The following is a 19,440-nucleotide window of genomic DNA, read 5'->3' on the forward strand; positions in this document are numbered from 1 at the left end:
CTGCTTTTGGCCTGCCTTTCGCCCTGTCGCTCCACTGTATTTGAAGGTACAAATGGAAAGGAGGCTCTGAAAACAGAAATCCTGACAGCCACTGTCCAGCAGACAGAAGGAAATGAGCAACTCACAATTCAACTACAGTAGGAGCCATGTATTTCTAGAGTTTCACGTTGGCATTTGTCTCACTTAGGAATGCTTTTGGCTGCATGTAACGGATAACAGAAAACCTGACACTGATTATTGTGATGCAGTCATTTAATAACACACTTAAAAAGAAGACAGAGGTATTTGGTTGCTGGAGTTGTTGGTCTGGCTACTCTCCGATGTTATAATGAAGCCCAGCTCCTTCCATCCTTCTGCTCTGCCATTCTTGGGTATTTTTGGCCTTCTGCTTGTTGTCTCCTGGTCACAAGAAGGTTATCATAGCTTCAGGTATCGTGTCTGAATCCAAAACAAGAAGGGAGAAGTGGCAGTGAGGAAGCTTTCCTCCTGCGCATCTTCCTGTTATAAGGAAGTAAAGTTCTCAGAAGATCCACTAGACTTGTGCTTACCTGTTATTGACTGGAACCATGTCACATGGTGGCATGTAACGTTCACTCAATTTTTACACTGGAGAGCCTAACAAATTCTATATTCTAGCTGAAAGGAAGGCAGGGAAAGCAAGTATTTAGTTTTTTCGCTGTCTGTGGTAGATGGTGGAAAGATACAAAGGGGTTGTAAGTAACTGTTGAATCAACCAATCAAGAGTGTCATGAAGTTCTGAACACATATTCTAATAGAAACATGTTTTGTATGGCAGGAAAATTTCTATAGCATCTTAGGCATAAGATTAGTTAATAAATTTGGCCTAACTCCTATATCCTATGGTAAATATATTCTGAATTTCTAACTGTTGACATAAAAATGTATCTTTGGAAAAAATTTGCTTGTAAGTTGGGGCTTTTCACAGTGTATTAATTTTTAATTTTAAAATTAAAAAAATCATTTCCTAAAGCCCTTTTCTCTAAGTTTTATGCTGTCAAAGTATTTAAAGTATGTATGTTGATGAATTTTCTGTGAGTAAACAGGAATGTATAGAATAACTCTCCTGGCATTAAGACATAATCGTATGAGTGAGGCATTATTTTAATCTCACTGTAGCAAAACATTTTAAAAACCTAAATGGGACCTTGATTATTTTCTATATTAAAGCATCTGATGCCTAAATAAGACTCTTACAAGAAGATGGGGAAAAAACTATCAGTTCAAATCAGTTTGTGGTTTTGGGTTGACCCATCCAGGCTTATTCTCTGGAAGATATTATTTTCTTCTGGGTAATTTGGGTAACTGTGACCATGAATGGTGAGACCTTGTGCTTGAGAGGAGAGGTCTAATTTTTAGGCTTTCCAGTGTAAAAATTGAGTAAACGCTGGCACATATTTCAATTTCTCATAGTTTTTTTTTTTTTTTTTTTTTTTTTGAGATGGGGTCTCACTGTGTTGTGCAGGGCTGGAGTGCAGGGGTGATCATGGCTTACAGCAGCCTCAACCGCCTGGGCTCAAGCAATCCTCCCACCTCAGCCTCCTGAGCGGCTGGGACTATAGGCGCACGCCAGCATGTCTGGCTAAGTTTGGTTTTTTTTTTTTTTTTTTTTTTTTTGGTAGAGATGGGTTCCTTTATGTTGTCCAGGCTGGTCTCAAACACCTGGGCTCAAGGGATCCACTTGCCTCGGTCTCCCAAAGTGCTAGGATTATAGGTGTGAACCACTGTGGCTGGCTTACGGATGTTTTTAAAATGAAAAACAGATGCTTTAATTACATAATAGCCTTTTTTGACCTATCATATACAAGTAATATATACAAGTATCATATACAAGTAATATATACAAATAATATATAATTAATAATTGAGACAGAGTAAATTGAATATAAACATCTAAGTGGAGTAATGTCTTCTGTCAATAAATCCTCTTTTTTAAAAAAAATTACAGATGGGATCATCTGATTATTTTGCCCAGGCTAGAGGGCAGTGACTACTCACAGACATACAGTCTTAGTGCATTACAGCCTCAAACTCCCCGCTTCAAGCAATCCTCCTGCCTTGACCTTCTGAATAGCTGAGACTACAGGTGCACACCACTGCCTCTGGCTGTCATTAAATCTTTAATATGCTCTCATAGAACTCTTAGGAAGTAGGTGTATAGACCTTGGACCTGTGTACATATTCTGACTTCTGGAAGACTTCATTCATTCAACAAAAATTTGTAGAGCCCCTGCCTTGTGTCAGGCACTGTGTTGGGCTCCACGGGGTGTAAATCAGAGCCAGTCCAAGCGCTCACTATTTATAATCTATGAGGAGGCAAATCAACTGGGATTGGAGTCAGTGGAATGAGTGTAATGCTAGGCAAGCACGGGGTGCCGTGTGAGCTTCCTGAATCCGTGAAGGGGATTGTAAAGGACAGTTTCCTGGAGGAAGTTTTATGTTTGAGAAGAGCTGTGAAGGAGAAGGCTGGAGATGAGTGGCAGTGGGAGTAGTGGCCAAAGATTGTTACAGGAAGAAGAAACAGCGTATGAGACTGTCTGGTGGCGGTGTTAGAGACACTACTCTTTAATGTAGGCTTTTGGAATGAAACATTTAATATCTCTTTCTCGCACAACTAATTTTCTTTGAAACAACATTATCTATAGTTCTTCTCTCTCTTTAGATCCGGAGGAGGAGTTCCGGACCCCTACAATTTCTTTTTGTTTTACACACTTAAGACCCATCCAATTGTTTTCAGCACCAAAAATTCCCAGCACATCCTTTTCCTTGTGGCTAACTTTAAAAGAGAAAACCTGTGAGGTATTCATGTGCCTGGGTCCTCAGAGCTTCTCTTTTCAGCTCTAAAAAACCTGCTGAGAAACATGGTTTTAGATCCTCAGTCATCTCAATTCCTCTTTCCCAGCTAACGCTTATTTAGCTTAAGGTTTTTCTTTTGTGTGTGTGCTAAATCTGCCAAAAAACTAAATTTTAAAACTAGTTTTAAATCAATAACTTTGTTTTTAGTTTAAAAACTAAGTTAGTTTTTGAAAGAAGTGTTAGTCAGCCTGTCACTTTCTAGCAGTGAAGTTTTGTTTGTTTGTTTGTTTTTGAGACGGAGTTTCGCTCTGTCGCCAGGCTGGAATGCAATGAGTGGCGCGATCTCGGCTCACTGCAACCTCCACCTCCTGGGTTCAAGCGATTCTCCTGACTCATCCTCCCAAGTAGCTGGGAGTAAAGGCACCTGCCACCATGCCTGGCTAATTTTTGTATTTTTAGTAGAGACGGGGTTTCACCATGTTGGCCAAGATGTTCTCGATCTCCTGACCTTGTGATCCTCCCGCCTCGGCCTCCCAAAGTGCTGGGATTATAGGCGTGAGCCACCGCGCCCGGCCGTAGAAGTGAAGTTTTAACTTTATTCACGACTACTGGTTTCTAAAAGACCCAACTTTCTTTTCCCCTGAACGCCAAACATCTTAAACCTTAGTTGAGCCTCTGGAGCCTGGACAGACACTTTAATAAGGGGTTTATGTAGTAGCCGCCTTACGTATTTCATTGATGGATTTAGTTTTCTTCATTCTCTTTATTATCCACTTTGAAACTTTTTGCAAATTCTGATATTTTGAAAGTGAGGTGGACCTCAGGATAGAAATTCAACTTTCCTGCTTAGTTACTGCCATCTTACCTACGCAAGTCATTAGATCTAAAAGGAATACAAGACGGGAGTAGACCCAGTCACTCTGCCATAGTGAGTGTCACCTGAGGTTTAGGGGATAAACAAAGCACTTGAAGATACTCTTCCTCTGAATATTGAGGTCTTATTGAACATTTCATAAAGTCAGAGTTTCAGAATCTAACTTATAAAAAGTTCAAAGAAGAAAAACCTCACATTCAATGATTCATGTTTTTAGAAGTCATTAAAAATACTGGATATATCTGAAATAATATTAAGGCCCCAAATAATGGTTGAATATAAATCATAGAGAAATCAAATTCACATGGATGTAGTTAGCTCTTGCAAGAAAATGTTAAGCCTGACCCAGCTCTAAGAGATCAAATTAAGCATGATTTAAAGTGACTGGGTGAGGATAGGGGTGGAGGAGCATCCTGAAAAGGAATCAGAAAGAACCAAGTCAGCCCCAGTGTATCAGAACAAGGGAAGGGAGGATGGCATTTTGTCATTTTTGGAGAGAGAAGGGGAAACATTATTTATAGCTCAATGCATTAAAATGCTTATTTGACATGCAAGTATTGATAAAATCAAATAAAAGCAAGCATATTTTGAATAAACTATGCTCAGATTATCTGACAATTTTAATAAAGAGCTATAGGAAATTTAGTTGCCCAGAGAATGGTCATCTGAAGTGCATCTTATTTTGAATAAGCCAATATCAGCTTAATAAGAGTTGACTGGAAATGCTTGTCACATGACAAATGGAAATGGTTTTCCTTTCTGGAATGTTCTGATGAGCATGGAGGAAGGAATAGAACAGACATTGAATTTTCATACTCTTGAGCCTGGATGAGTGATGCCCCAGCAATGGCCGGCTCTAGGTAAGTGATTTCAATTAGATTTCAGTTTTTCATTCCTACAAGTCACTTTTTCTTGGGTCTTGTAATTTCATATCTCTGGTATTGCTGGGATGTAATGCTACCTGGGTCATATCACTGGCATACAAGGTTCAATAATGTAAAAAAAACTATTGAATGTATGGTTACTGGTACCCATGGCAAAACTTAGTGCATTTATGCTCACGGGACAGTCCAGTACTTCTCATAAAGTACTTGGGAATTAGAATCACCTGGAGAGTTTCTCAAAAGTATGAAGTCCAGATCCCACTTGAGACCAATAGGAAAGAATCTTTAGGAGTGGAGGCTCAATTTTAGCATTCTTAAAAATCTTTCCAAGTCATATACTGCCATATATTATGTCTGTGAGTGCATATAGCTATTAAAAGACTTTGAAAGTCTTTAAAAGCTACCAAAGACTTAAAAAATATGTTTGTGGGCAAATCGTCTAATTAAATATTACATAGTCATAGGCAACATGCATCCCAGAATTGGAGAGAAACAACATGTGGGTTTTATTTTGCATTTCATGCTTCATGCACCATCACTGTGTTGTAGTACAGGGGCCTTTGGAAGCTTGTGACTGTTAGCATATTATTCCAGCTTGATAAAATGTTGGGGGAAGGAGGTCTCTTCTCTCCTGAAGAGGAGAGAGTGGCTTGAAGAAGGCATTGGGGATAGCTGCTATTTTTCTTCAGGTGTTTGATCTGACTGACGGCCCCCATCTGAACTTCCTAGTCATTTGCCATTTCATTAGCTGCAAGGTTTTCAATTTCTGCCTCTTGGAAGTTACACCGCTTTGAACAAGTCCCCACAGTAATTGAATTTGCCACAGAAATAGAACACTGGAAAATTTCATTTTCTTCTTCCCTGCATGAAGGCAAGCAAGCAGGCAGGGCATACACATATTCCTGCTGGGCTGCTCCTCTCTTCTTTCCTGGCTCCATTTCCCCTCCCTTCCCCCCATGCATTCACTAATGCTCACTCCTATCCTGCTCCCAAAGCAGGTATACAGTCACACAAAAAAGGCCTGCTTTCAAATCATCTCAGAGTGCATCAGCCTGTCACTTTGTAATTTTCTTCTAAATGCCTTCCACAAATAATGGTTTTCAAAATGAGCATTAACAGGCTTGATTACATGAAATTGTCCTTTTAATTTACACCAGGATTCTATTGATCACACAAGTGCAGATTAAAGTGTTCAATGAAGCCCGTGATGAGGTATTAACCAGCTAAGGGTCCTCCAGGGGCCGCCAGGGAGGCCAGGAATATGCTAGAAGTGTACAGTTATTTCCCCATAATGAAGTGGCACTATGCGAAGGCATGAATCGCTGGCAGGAAGAATAGATCGGAGATGATGAGCTCTTCAAAGTCATTTCTCCCTCACTCATTCAGCCTCATGCCCAGATCCTCTTGCGATTCTTCTGCATTACTTGTCATGAAATGCCAGGATTTACTTAGCCAGCTGATGCAATTTTTATGACCTTATTGCTTTTTCACCATGGTAATAGTTTTGAATCAATTTATCAATCCAGCGGTGCCATCAGACATATTGCCCTGAAGATCAAGTCCGGGTCATTCCATCAATTCACTGCGGTTTACGAAGATAGAGAAAAAAAGCCAGGCCGTGTGGGCTATCAACTTCAAATGGCTTAGTAAACATGCCTCGGCTGCTTTAACTGCTTCACTTCTGACTCCAGACCTTTGTGTTTCTGGACAAGACCACCCAAATCAACCCAACAGATGCTTGATTTTGGTACACCCAGCTCCATAGCAAAGAGGCCTGGTTAGAGCAAGAAGCATCTCTGGCAATTTCCCAAGCAGAATGGTTGGGGCAGAACTTGGAAGTGTGGCTTAGTCTTGCACACCAAGTAGACTGTGGTACGCTATGCAAGTTCCAAAGCTTTTGTCTTACCAGCCTAAGAGCTTAGCAGCTGGGGTGGGAAAAGGAAGCGGAGTGTGAGGTGGGCTCCTTTAGTAATAGGTTTTGCAGCAGTGTTGGGATTCGTAATCCAATCCATCTTCTGTCTACAGGGACTGCTGGTCAGTGATAATGGTTTCAAAAGATGAAAAACCTGTAAGTCATTTTTCACAGGATGAGGTGTCACTGAGGGCAGGACACAAAGAAAGAAGAGCACACTTATTGGAAGAGATGATCTTTTAGGAAAAGAATGAACATTCATTGCCCAAGGGAGAAAGAGAAGGGGTGTGGTAGGTGTCAGTCTGGCCATCCAGTTAGATTGCTGGTGTTTGCACAAATGAAACACTAGGTGTCTCTTGGGAATTCAGTTTTGTTATTACGTTGGCTGTATTCAGAGAATCCTGTTATTTGTATATTCTTTGTATTTATGCATCATGTCAAAATTTGAAATCCTATACCTTAAATTCTGGTAATAATTTGTTTGCAAAAAAAGGTGACAATGAATTTAAATATTATTTAAAAATGTATTGTTTGCAAGACCTTAATAGAGATTAAATGTATACTATCAGCTTTGTGCTTTGCTGGGAAGCTGCTATATTCAGCATTTAAAATGAGATTTGTCAGATCCCAAGCTTATGTCGATTCTATAAAAGTTTAATGATCTACTTCCAGGTCTAGCAGCATTTAGGATTTATTTACAGTCTTTATTATAAAATTTGTCCAAAATATACACATTCCCCAAAGACTTCTGAGCTTAGCAACAGAAATATAAATGCACCAAAATGAAATATAGCAGATGGTAAAACCTCTGTTTGCTAGTCATTTTTTCTTCTTTAATCTTCTTTTTTTCTCATTTTCCTTTTCTTCTCTATTTGATAAATACTGAAGGAGGCAAGAGAGGCTGTTTTGTTCCTAGTGAAGCATTTAAGGGAGGCTGTTAAATAAGTTGAATAACATAAGAAAAGATCATCAATACGTAGTCCTTTTCCTTCCATTCTCCCGGATATTTAGCAAAGTAGAAGTTGGAAATCAGGATAAGAAGCTAGGAATCATGAAATCAAGGAATGTGTGGGAGGAAACTTAGAGATTATCCAAGGCAATTTCCTTATTTTACAGTTGAGAAAGCAGCAACATTCTACTGGAAACTTAGAGTTGGATGGTTGTACCTACAATCTAATTACAAAACTCAAGCAACTCATCATACTTTACTACTCAGCCTCTGTGTTGCAGTTGCCTAAACACCTTGCCTCAAAATTCCTTGACTTCCTCAAGTTAAGGAACCAGTAATGGTTATATCCACTTCCACCATCCTCTAAACATGGCAATGTTTTAGAACTCATTGTCAGTTAAATGAGGGGTTATTAAACATTAAAGTGTCTCCACAGGATCTGGAGTGCTAAGAAACACAGACTCCTACACTCACTCCCCAGAGGTTCTTTTGTAAATCCATAGTGGGGCTCAGTAATCTGCAGTTTAGTAAATACTCAAGCTGATTCCAATGCAGAAGTTGCAAGGTTCCCATGGTTTTGAATGCTGACTTTGCCATAATTTATTATATGATCTAGAACGAGTGACTAGATGTCCTTAAGCCTCAATTAAGTCTGTACAATGGGCCTAAGAGTATCTGTCTTATAGGATTGCTATGTCAATTTGTTTGAATTATTATATGAAAAGCACATAGAAGGCATTATTAGCCTGTAATCCCAGCACTTTGGAAGGCCGAGGCAGGCGGATCACGAGGTTAGGAGTTGAGAGCAGCCTGAACAACATGGTGAAACCCCGTCTCTACTAAAAATACAAAAATTAGCCGGGCATGATGGTGTGCGTGCCTGTAATCCCAGCTACTCAGCTGAGGCAGGAGAATCACTTGAATCACTTGAACCTGGGAGGCGGAGGTTGCAGTGAGCCCAGATTGCACCATTGCACTCCAGCCTGGGTGACAGGGTGAGACTCCGTCTCAAAAAAAAAAAAAAAAGAAGGCATTTGTAAGCAGTATCCTTACTGCTCTGTGTCCAGACAAAATAATACTATATGACAATAAAAAAGCTTAACATCTACATTTAAATTAAATGTAAAATTATCATACCAAAACTAAGATACATCAGTAGTGTTTTCAGTAAAATATTTCAGTATCCTTTGGTGGAGTAAAGCAATTTATGGATTAATATGAAACAATCGTTCTTTCTCTTTTTAATAGATCAGTAACTTTTTAGTATATCAGAATTTTAATAATAAATGACACATTTATAGAGTCGTTAGGTCCCAAATGGGGGGCTAGAATGGGGGAATCTAACCTAGCAGCTCAGCCACATGTTCATCCCTCTTCTTCCAATCCCAATTATTCTTACACTAAAACATCCCTCATGTCAACACATTTACTGTGACTTCATCCTCTACCCTCTTCTTCTCAATGATTCACAGAGAAGATTCCCTTACTCTTTTCCTCCCTTCCTCCTTTCTTGGCTACCTAACATTTGTGTAGCCCAGTGATAGGCACATAGAATTATTTGTCTGAGGGTTGTGATTGACTAACGCTGCAGGAATTTAGATGAGGTAGAGATTACCGTGGACTGGAGTGGTTAGGGAAGATGTTTTGGAGTTAGTGGGAATTGATGTTTTCTGAGGGACGGAGGGAGGAGAAGCAGGGCATGGCCCTTTGTTTAGGCATGTGGGCGTGGACAGAGGACTCGTGGAGATAAGATTGAAAAGGTACATTGGAGATGGTTGGGAAAGGTCCTGCTTAGCTAGAGATAAAAAAGAACAATAGGTTAGAAAATAGTGTTCTCTAAAGGAATGGTTTTCAAACACTGTTTAATAAAACTCTTGGGTACAAGCACTTCAGACATTCTGAATGGAATTTTATTTTAAAATCTATTTGAATCATTACAAAAACCTGTAACATAAAGTACACACCCAAATTTGGTATTTGCCACATTATAACACAATAAATGTCACTTCTATATTCTCTCTTGTGACACCAATTTACTAATTTAGTTCAGGCCTAGGATATAACTTCTGCTGTTATTTTGTCTGTATTCTGAAAGTGATATGAACTTGCTAAGATAGTGTAGTAGTCTACTTTGCATTGCTATAAAGGAATAGCTGAGGCTGGGTAATCTATAAGGAAAAGAGGTTTATTTGACTCATGGCTCTGCAGGCCATACTAGCATGGCACCAGTATCTGCTTGGCTTCTGATGAGGCCTTAAGAAGCTTTTACTCATGGCAGAGGGCCAAGGGGGAGTAGGCATGTCACATGGTGAGACGAGGAGAAAGAGAGAGAGAGGGGAGGTGCCATGCTCTTTTTAACAATCAGATCTTGTGGCAGCTAATGGAGTGAGAACTCCTTCATTACTGCAAGGAGGGCACCATGCATTCATAAGGGATCTGCCCCCCACGACCCAAACACCTCCCATTTGTCCCCACTTCCAACATTGGGGTCACATTTCAACATGAGATTTGGAAGGGACAAATATACAAACTACATCAGAGAGCTAATATAAAATGTATGCCTTTTGCAGCTTCTGATCAGTGTGAATCAGCATTTTTGTTTTCAGTGAAGTGCAACAGATAAATTCAGATGCTGAATTTGATAAGACTACAGCTGTCACTTGACTCCTCCAATTTAGAGTTTTCATGCATTTTTCTTTTTGATACACTTAGACCTTTCTATTTCAGTGCTTTGGGCAGGAGCCATCCATGAAAGAGCAAAATGAAATTCTGCTGGTAAAAAAATGTTGAAAGCCATAGTCCAAGGCCACCTAGTCTCTACTGAATCTTAAAGAATGGAGTCAGGTGTATGGAATATTTCAAAGGTTTATTTGTATGGCACTTTTAGCAGTGAAATTACACATCGATAGCTGGAAAGATTGGATAGTTTGTGAGGGATTGGAGGGAAATAAAACAGAGCCACAGAAAGTGTGTGAAAAACAACTAACTGCTTCACATACCATGAATGGACATAGGTCTGGACAAGAATAATGGTGATAAAAATAAGGGAGAGAGAAGTTAAATAATTATTACAAAATAATAACTGGTAATTCATGGTGCTTCCAGGAATATTGAGAGATTGAGGAAGAAAGGATAGGAAACAAGAGATGCCCAGATTTTGGAAAGGATTTTTAGAAGAACAGGAATAGAGAAGTGGGAGGAGTCAGGTTTGAAAATACATGGATATGTTTAATATGTTTAATTTTACTACCCAAAGTTACATGCTTAGGGAATATATCCAAGTGGACTTGCTCACTGGGCAGATGTGGACATATAAAGAAGCTTTAGAGAGAGTGAGGTCTGAAGTAGTGAGGGTAGATGAGATCTTTGAAAGTCAGTGACAAGAAGATGTTGGGCTTTGGAGGACGCTGACGATGCTGAGGAGCAGAATCACAAAAGGAGATGTAGAGAAGTCCAAGAAGAAGGAGAGCCAGGAAAGAAGTTGAGTGCCAAAGTGTGGTATAGGAACAAACCAAATCAAGGAATGAGTCAAAGTCCAGCCAATGGAGCTTCTTTTGATGTGTCTTCTTAAAAAATACAGTCTGTGGCTCTGTTCACAGGGTGAACAATAAACACCCGTGTTCCATTTTCCTCCCTCAGCCCTCTCTCCAGTTGTCAGTGGAAATTGTTACTGTTTCTGAGGTCCATTTTGTTGACTGTGCTCTCCTTAGGGTAAGAAAATAATCTAGAAATGACTGAGACAAGCCTGACTGATATATTAGGACACTTTATAGGCCTCTTGATGCCATTGGTACCATGAAGCAGGCAATCCACATCTCAAACCCAGCTCTGAGGAGGAAATTCTGATAGGGTTTACATAGACCATGCTTTTCTCCATATCGCACACTTTCAGCCTTTGCCTCCATTATCCTAACAACCCACACCTTGTAACTAGCAATGTTAGTAGGAAACACATGTGAGGGAAGCCTGCAAACCCAACCTCAGCATCCATTTGGAGAGTGATTTTAGGTTTTCTGTGGTGCTCATATTATATCTTGATTTGTTTCAGACATTCTGGAAAAATATTCAGGTAGACCCAAGCATTCTTATTTTTATTGTTTAAATCTTTGCCTGTGTTCATCTTCACTTCACATTACTGGACAAGATAAATAACAAAATGTCTAAACTGGACACATCCTACAATATGGACAAATGAATGAAGACTGTTAAGAGATTATAAAATCACTCTTTGAGAGATAAGGAGAAAGGTCTACATAGGTTGGGTCTGCTGTCTTTTTGACTGAATACCTAGCAGAGCTTTTCCTAATTTCTTTTGAGTATTGTCCTTTTTTAAGCCCCCCAAATACCATGGCCTTTGCTCCAGCTGACTGTGGCCCAACACTAGATTTCCAGAAGAGATGTCCAAGGATGGACATGGTGCCAAAAGGAATGTTTGTCATGGGCTTTAAACATAGCCCATATAGAGCCATATGGAAACATATCATTTACAGAAAGAAAACTGGAAGTTAGGGAAGGTACCTACAAAAAGCTAAAAATAGTAACACTATCATTGGACATTTATTGAGTAGTTACTATGTGCCAGGCATTCTGGTAGTCTTTTTATCAAAACAGGGTCTATGGGCTAATTATTATTCCCATTTTACAGGTGGGAAAACCGAAACGTGGGACCTTTAACAGACATGTCCAAAGTCACGCAGCAGGTAATTAAGTGAAGGCAGGATTTGAATTCATTTCTGCCTGACTTCAAAATCTATAATCTTAACTTTTCTACTAAAAAACCTCTAAATGGAAGTAGAAAAGCCCACAACAGCATGTGTTGATGGAATATTCTGAGAGTCATAGAACTGAAATTGTTTGTTGTTGCACAATTTCAACCAGCCATGAAACCCTGGCTTATCTACAAAACTTACATCTGCTAAGAGTAAAACCTTCTTTCTTTTCACTATAATGAGCTCAAAAGTAATAGCTTTTCCAGTCATGACACTTGCAATTTGGCTGGAAGATGTGAATAGTCCTTTCTGGACTACAAGCCCAACAGCTGTTCACATTTATACAGTAGGTTAAAATTTATATTTAAAAAATAGTGGCTCATAAAGAAAGAATATGGAACAATGACAACTGCAAAAAAGAGATAATTGTATTCATGAAACATGAACTGGTGAGTGATACATTTTTTTAAGCAAAACGTGTTGCAGCATTAAATAACGGTGTCTTTAATTAATTCTGCCTAACATTAAAAGACTAAGGTCACTCATACCAAAAAATTGTTGAATAAAGCAAAAATGTGTGAAAGATATACTCTCTGATGTTACTCATAATGAAGAAGGGTTATCTACTGGTCAATCTACCACCATTATTTCTTAGTTAGAGGTATTACAGTTGAAAATAGACAATGGTTATAACAACCTAATGTGATTAACACATAAAATGTACTTTATTGGAGAGAAATTATCCAATTATACCTCAGTTTCTAGAGAGCAAAAGCAGTCCCTTTGACAAGGAATTTTTAGCAAGAGCTAAAGGGCCACCCACAGAGTGCCCATGCTTGTTGACTTTGCCTGTAAACAGATTAATAAGTGCTTTAGGTTTGCAAAGGCCTTCCATACACATTCTGGAGCTAACAAACACCCCATATGGCAGATGAGAAAATTAAGATGCTCCAGGGCAGTGCAAGTAGACTAGATTTGAGTTCACATCATCAGCCTGGATCCTCTGCCAACAACTCCTCTCTTCTCTCTACCATAGTTTCTAGAAATATCTGGGGACTCTTTTCAATGAATTGTATGGACAAGCACATTGTATAAGTTGTACATGGGGATAGGTTTGAGGGTAGGCAAGAGGTAACCTCACTTCATGTTCTCTCTGGAGTTGATTAATAAAAGATGGTGACATTTGAATGCCCAGAGAAGGCTAAAACGTTCATGTGCCTGGGAACTGATAGTTGTAAAATAATTTTTAACATTTCTTTAGAGAGAAGCTGAGCCCTGAGCATATGTGGAAAGACAGAGGGGACTGCTGGTGGCTTCTCTAACTGCTGTAGCCTGGCTGGTCACTTGACTTTGAGACCTTGGAAGGAAGTGTAGGCCCGTCTCATGTCCCAAGGACAAGGATGCCCTGTGGAGGGTTTAATCAGCATTGCTTCCAAGGACATAAAATATTCTTCCTGAGAAGAGTTGTACTAAGTTCATTATTTCCTCTTTGTCATATCTTCACAAATGTCTCTGATACCCCAGTGATAATTTAATGCATCTTATAGGATGTTACCCTGTACAATTACTCCACTAGTCCATTCTTTAGTCAAGCATGAGATGTGATAGATTTTTTTTTTTCATTTGGTGGTGGTTGTTCTCAAAATAAAAACGATTAGCCAAGAAGTATTTATTCATGCTTGTTATGGGCATAGGACTCTCCTGGGGATACAGAAAATACTCTTGTTCTCAAGAAGTTTATAACTCAGGGAAGATATAACTAATATATATGAAACTATCACGTGAGATTTCACTAGTGAACTATGTATTATTGAGCTTCACATCATGAGAGTCTAGAGAAGGAGGTAGTATTTAAGCTAAATTTTAAAATGTGGCTAGAATCTTGTGAGGAAGAACTGGGGAAGGATGGAGAATAAACTATTCCAGGTAAGGAGAATAGGAACAAAATTTTGTGAATTGGAGTGAATATTGTTCATGAAAGAGACAGCAAAGAGCTGACTTGGAAGATAGGTATTGAGGGAGAGTGAAAAATAAAGAGTAACCTAATATAATCAAACCTGAAACCCAAGAAGGGGGATTTATTTGATCTGATAGAAAAGAGAGATTAATCACAAATGACTTGAAAGGGGAATAAAAGAACTTTAAAAGGATGAGTCTGGCATGATATTCATGATGGCCGTTTATGATGAGACATGGGGGTGGGAGCTGGGGAGTGGAAGGAAGTATTGTCTTGGGAATGGGAAAAAGTGGTGAGGAGCCTGTTAAAAGAATCCAGGCAAATATCTAGTGAAGCTAGTGATAGGAAAGGGGAGAGGAAAAAAGGCAAATCTAATAGGTTTGTCAAAGGCAAATAGGTAAACATGAAGAGAACGGGAGAGAGAGATGAAAGATATTAGCCAAAAAATAGTAGAAATTAAAGTGTCAAGGCTTATGAAGTATTAAGTCTTAATTGATGTAAGAAAACAACTTTATGTCAAGTTTTAGAAAGCAAGTAACATACATTGATTAATAAAAGGTCTGGTGCAAATGCCTTCTTTAAAAAGCCGTTCTAACCTATTTACGATAATCGAGTCTTCAATGAAATGTCGATTAAAAACCCCTCTTTCTTTTGAGTTCTCATCACTCTTTTAAAATGATTCGATTATAATTACATGGTCAGGAGGCATGTCTTATTCTTTCATGATGCCCAGTGATTATCACAGTACCTGGTGTATAGTAAGCATTTTATAAGGGCTTGTGAATGAAGGAAATAGCAAACTGTGATGTTCAGATCACAGATAAAGAAATTCCTCATTAACATTGATAGGACCAAAATTATATTACTGAAAGGAAATAATTTTATAGTTCAAATTCTTCTTGTTGCAGATGAGAAAACTGAGAAAATATAGTGCAACATTTTCTAACATTTTTGATAAGTGGTATACCAGCCCTTGCTTAAACACTTTTAGTGAAGAAGAAACTTACTAAATTTTTGGACAGGTTAACTGTTATCCATTTCTTCTTGTGCTGAGTGCAAATACTACTTATTAACTACTCATCAGTATTAAAAATGTCCAATGGCAAATGGATCCATTTCTCTTTTTATTTAAACATAGTTATCATGAACTTGCAATACCCACTCATTTCTTTTTTATCTTCATTCTTGCAACTCTTCTTCATGTTTACTGCATTTGAGATTCCAGTCATTCTGGTGTGCTCCTCTCTAGGTGAATTCTTGGTAAATGATGTCTACTTTCAAGGGTGGCAATGTTAAACACATTACTTCTGGTCTGATTTTGGTAATAATCAGCATTAAAATAAGTTTAAAATATAAACTTATTTTAATGAACAGTTTTTCTTAATGTATACTAATGCTTTGTTTACATTTTTTGTTAACTTATATTGAGTTTATAGTCAATACAACTGATTCTTTTTCTCATGGGCTGAGATTTGTACAATAGTTTTTCACTATTGGATTTCATCTAATTATATGTTGCTCATTATTCTGTTTAGATGCAGTGATTTCAAATCATAACCCTGTCATTCAACATCCTACTTTTTCTCTCTATATTCCAACTCTGAAACTTTGAAAACTTGATATGCATGATATATACAACCCTACATAAATAGTACTGTCATTCTACAAAGTATAAACTCTATATACAACTAATAGCCAATATTTATCTATATTTCTTGCAAAAATTGCATGAAATGCTTTGTCAAATGCATTGGTTTAACCAAAATAATCTTTTTTGTAGTAGATGTTCCAAAAGACACTGGTCCTAGGAAGGAGGCTGGGTAGGCCAGGTGCTGTGTAATCCCAGCAATTTGGGAGGCTGAGTGGGGCAGATAACTTGAGGTCAGGAGTTTGAGACCAGCCTGGCCGACATGGTGAAACCCCGTCTCCACTAAAAATACAAAAATTATCCAGGCATGGTGGCACATGCCTGTAATACCAGCTATCTGGGTGGCTGAGGCATGAGAATTGCTTGAATCTGGGAGGCAGAGGTTGCAGTGAGTCAAGATCATGCCACTGCACTCCAGCCTGGGTAAAGAGCCAGACTCTGTCTCAAAAAAAAAAAGCATCTGGGAAAAACTCCATATTAAATCCATCCAAGAGGCCAATACGTATTATCTTATTAAAGAATCCAAGAATACCTAACAAATAAATCAGTTTAATTTTGTTAAAGTCAGAAACTCCCAAAGTTATTTAACATGGTATACTTTGTTCTCACAATAGCTATTAATGTCTGATAGAACTAGTGTTCTGTGTAAGAGGTTTGGAAGATGCTAATATACAAACTCCTCACAATTAAAATTAAAATAAAATTTGTCTGGAATGGGTTGCTATTCATAAACTCATGTTGACTCTTAACAATCATGTTTCCTCTTTATATGCTCACAAACTGATGTCTCCAACAAACAATAATAAGTTCTAAAATTTGGCTGAAGTTGACTTCAAGCTTATAGATTTACAGCAGAGTTTCAGCTCTGGCTTTGCATCAGAATTACCCGTGAAAAGTTTTAAGAAATCTAGATGCTTGCATTTCAGCCTTGAAGCTCACGATTCCATAGACCGGGGTGGGGCCAGAGACACACAGGCAGAGTTGTTAACTCCTGATGTATGGTTTGGGGCACCTGCTGCCTTTCCCTTTTTGAAAGTTGAGATATCCTACTTTCCTCACCATCCAGCACTGTGCCTATTTTCTACACAGTTTCTCAGAGGCCTCTAATAATGGCTGACAGAAACTTGAACACATTTAGAACAAGGCTGTCTGTTGTTCTGGCCATTTGTCATGGCCTTCAATTCTCTCATTCCAATATTTGCTGTACCTTTCCCAATCAATTATTCTCCTTGACATAGAAGATAAAAGCAAAATAAAAATTGAGTAACTCTGCTTTCTGTTTGTCATCAGTCAATATTATTACATTGATGCTAAAAATCATATCTATGCCTTCCAAAACTAAAACAGCCTCTTTGTCTTCTATGACATACTTGAAAATTCCAGTACATTCTGGGATTTTGCTTCTTGAATTATTATTCACTCTTCTCACATATTCCCACGTGTCCATCTTTCCTTCAATATTATATATGTACATGGATGTAATGATTTTTGACGTGAAATTTTATATTGGTATCATGAAAGAAGCATTATAATAGTTTATGTTCCTAATTAACACTACCAGAAAGCATTTCTTAAGAACTCCTTGTTTGCTCATTCATCTATCATTGTGGCGTCATGCTTCATGCCCTCTTCAGGAAGAATAGGAGAAAGAAAAACAAGAAAAAGAGAATGGATCCCAGATACATTGGCCATGTGCAGCTTAGGAAAAGGTAATTTGCTTTAAAGTCACTGTTATTGGCAACCACACAAACATAGTAGAATAGAGTATGTGGTTTTTTTTTTTTTTCGTCTATCAAACACATCCCCTCATTGCCTTCAATCAAGGTCAGAAGTTGTTAACCCGTATTCCAAGAACTTTTGAGTTGTGGCCCTTGTTCCTATACCTTTCATTCATTTCCTATTTCATTCTCTCTCCGCCCGTGCTCTTCACATACTTTCACTAGGTGTCTGAATAATTCTTTCTTGTCCTTCAAACAGCAACCTAGACATCATTTCCTATGTGAAGACCACCCCGATACCAAAGCAGACGTTGCTCCCTTGTGTTCCTATGGCAGTAGATCCTTTCCTGTCCCTTTCATTCATAATCTGTTTTCTTGCCTTTTCCTCTCATTGGAACATTAAGGCTTGTGTGTCATTCATTGCTGTATTTTAATGTACCCAGCACAGCTCTTTATACTGTACCTAATAAATACATGTTGAATGAATGACAGAAGAAAACAGGGCACTTCTCCCTGCATCTTGATCCTCCTGATAAAATACAGTTTTGGTTGTATCAGCGAGTTTGAGCCAGGAAATCTGTGGAAGAAAAAGCTTTCTTTAAGCATCTGTAGCAAAAATGCAAACTGTTGTTTTCAGTCCTCTAGCTGCAGATAATATGAAAGACAGGAAGTATATTTTGTGTGTGTATGTGTGTGTGTGTGTGTGTGTGTTTTCCAGTTTTCAGCTGGAGCTGGCAGTGCAAAGACTTTCAGAAAATAATTTTTCTATTTGTAAACTGAAGGAATGTGATATGGAAGTAAATGAGGAAGAATAAATATGGAATGACACAGTATGGTTTTATAGTCACTTTTGGGGAGATAACTGTACTGTAAAAAAGGATGGTGGTACATAATGGGCTAAAATGATTAATTATTTTCCTCACATAATAATTCAGGATCATGTGATAATGGTTCTGGATCCATTCTATACATTAAACTGTGAAATCCGTTCACTGCAGTTTTCTGAATTTTTTGTTTAGTTTATCTGAATTTTCCTTCTGGCGTATTGAGGAACTCATGTGGTGTAGTTACCTTTCATAAGGGAACAGTGCTTGATTCTACCACCAGAAATAAACTGGATTCAGATATAGTTTGGAATAAAAATGCACAGTACTTTTCTAATTATGCATATTTAATATTAGAACTTATATAAAAACATGAAATCTTGAGAACTGTTATTCACAAAATATGAATTTATACTCCATTTAGGTTACTACAAATCTGAGGACCTAAGTATTTTTGAGATTTATCTTAAGCTTGATCCATTTAAGTTCTAATAATAAATACAAAGTAATCTCTTCATCTAGGCCACTTACCATGAAACAAGCTGCTCTATCCAGGAATGCTCACTGCCATCTACAATGTTGGGAATTATGAGCTCAGTTTCTAGGACTGGGGCCCTGTTCCCCCACCTCTGTGGCCCAGATCCAGCTCAGGGACTGGAACAGAGATGAGCTCAGTAGATGCTTATTTCCTAAGTCAATGAAGTCTGTTCAGTATTTGTGCATCACAATGAATTCTTGCTGGGGTTATCGTGGTCTCTCATATCTAGGGTCACATTTGACTTCCACCCTAACAATAAAACACAGGTTATGTTTCTAATAGCAGTTGTCTTAGTCTCTCAGGTTGCTAGACCAAAATACCATAAACTGGTGACTTAAGCAACAAACATGGACTTCTTCATAGTTCAGAAGGTTGGGAAGTCCAAGATCAAGGCTCTGGAAGATTCAGTGTGTGGTGAGGGCCGGCTTCCTGGCTCATAGACAGCAGTCTTTTCACCGTGTTCTCACATGGTGGAGAGAAGGAGCAAGCTCTCTCAGGACTCTTATGAGGACACTAATCCCCTTCATGAAGGCTCTTTCCTCATGATCTCATTTAATCCTAACTACTTCCCAAAGACCCTACTTCTAGTATCATCATATTAGGGGGTGGGGTT

The 19,440-nt window shown here is 38.5% G+C and overlaps 1 long non-coding RNA gene across 1 annotated transcript in view; it reads right to left on the reverse strand.

Moving 5' to 3' along the window:
* Positions 1-304: 304 nt before the first annotated feature.
* LOC129533122 (uncharacterized) overlaps positions 305-19,440 on the reverse strand; it is a 38,340-nt gene continuing 19,204 nt past the window's right edge. Inside the window, exon 3 of the long non-coding RNA XR_010133236.1 lies at positions 305-438. This is a non-coding gene — a long non-coding RNA (uncharacterized lncRNA). The remainder of the gene's footprint in view (positions 439-19,440) is intronic.

This window comes from Gorilla gorilla, chromosome 3 (assembly GCF_029281585.2).
Source record: "Gorilla gorilla gorilla isolate KB3781 chromosome 3, NHGRI_mGorGor1-v2.1_pri, whole genome shotgun sequence".
Taxonomy (NCBI): Eukaryota; Metazoa; Chordata; class Mammalia; order Primates; family Hominidae; genus Gorilla; species Gorilla gorilla.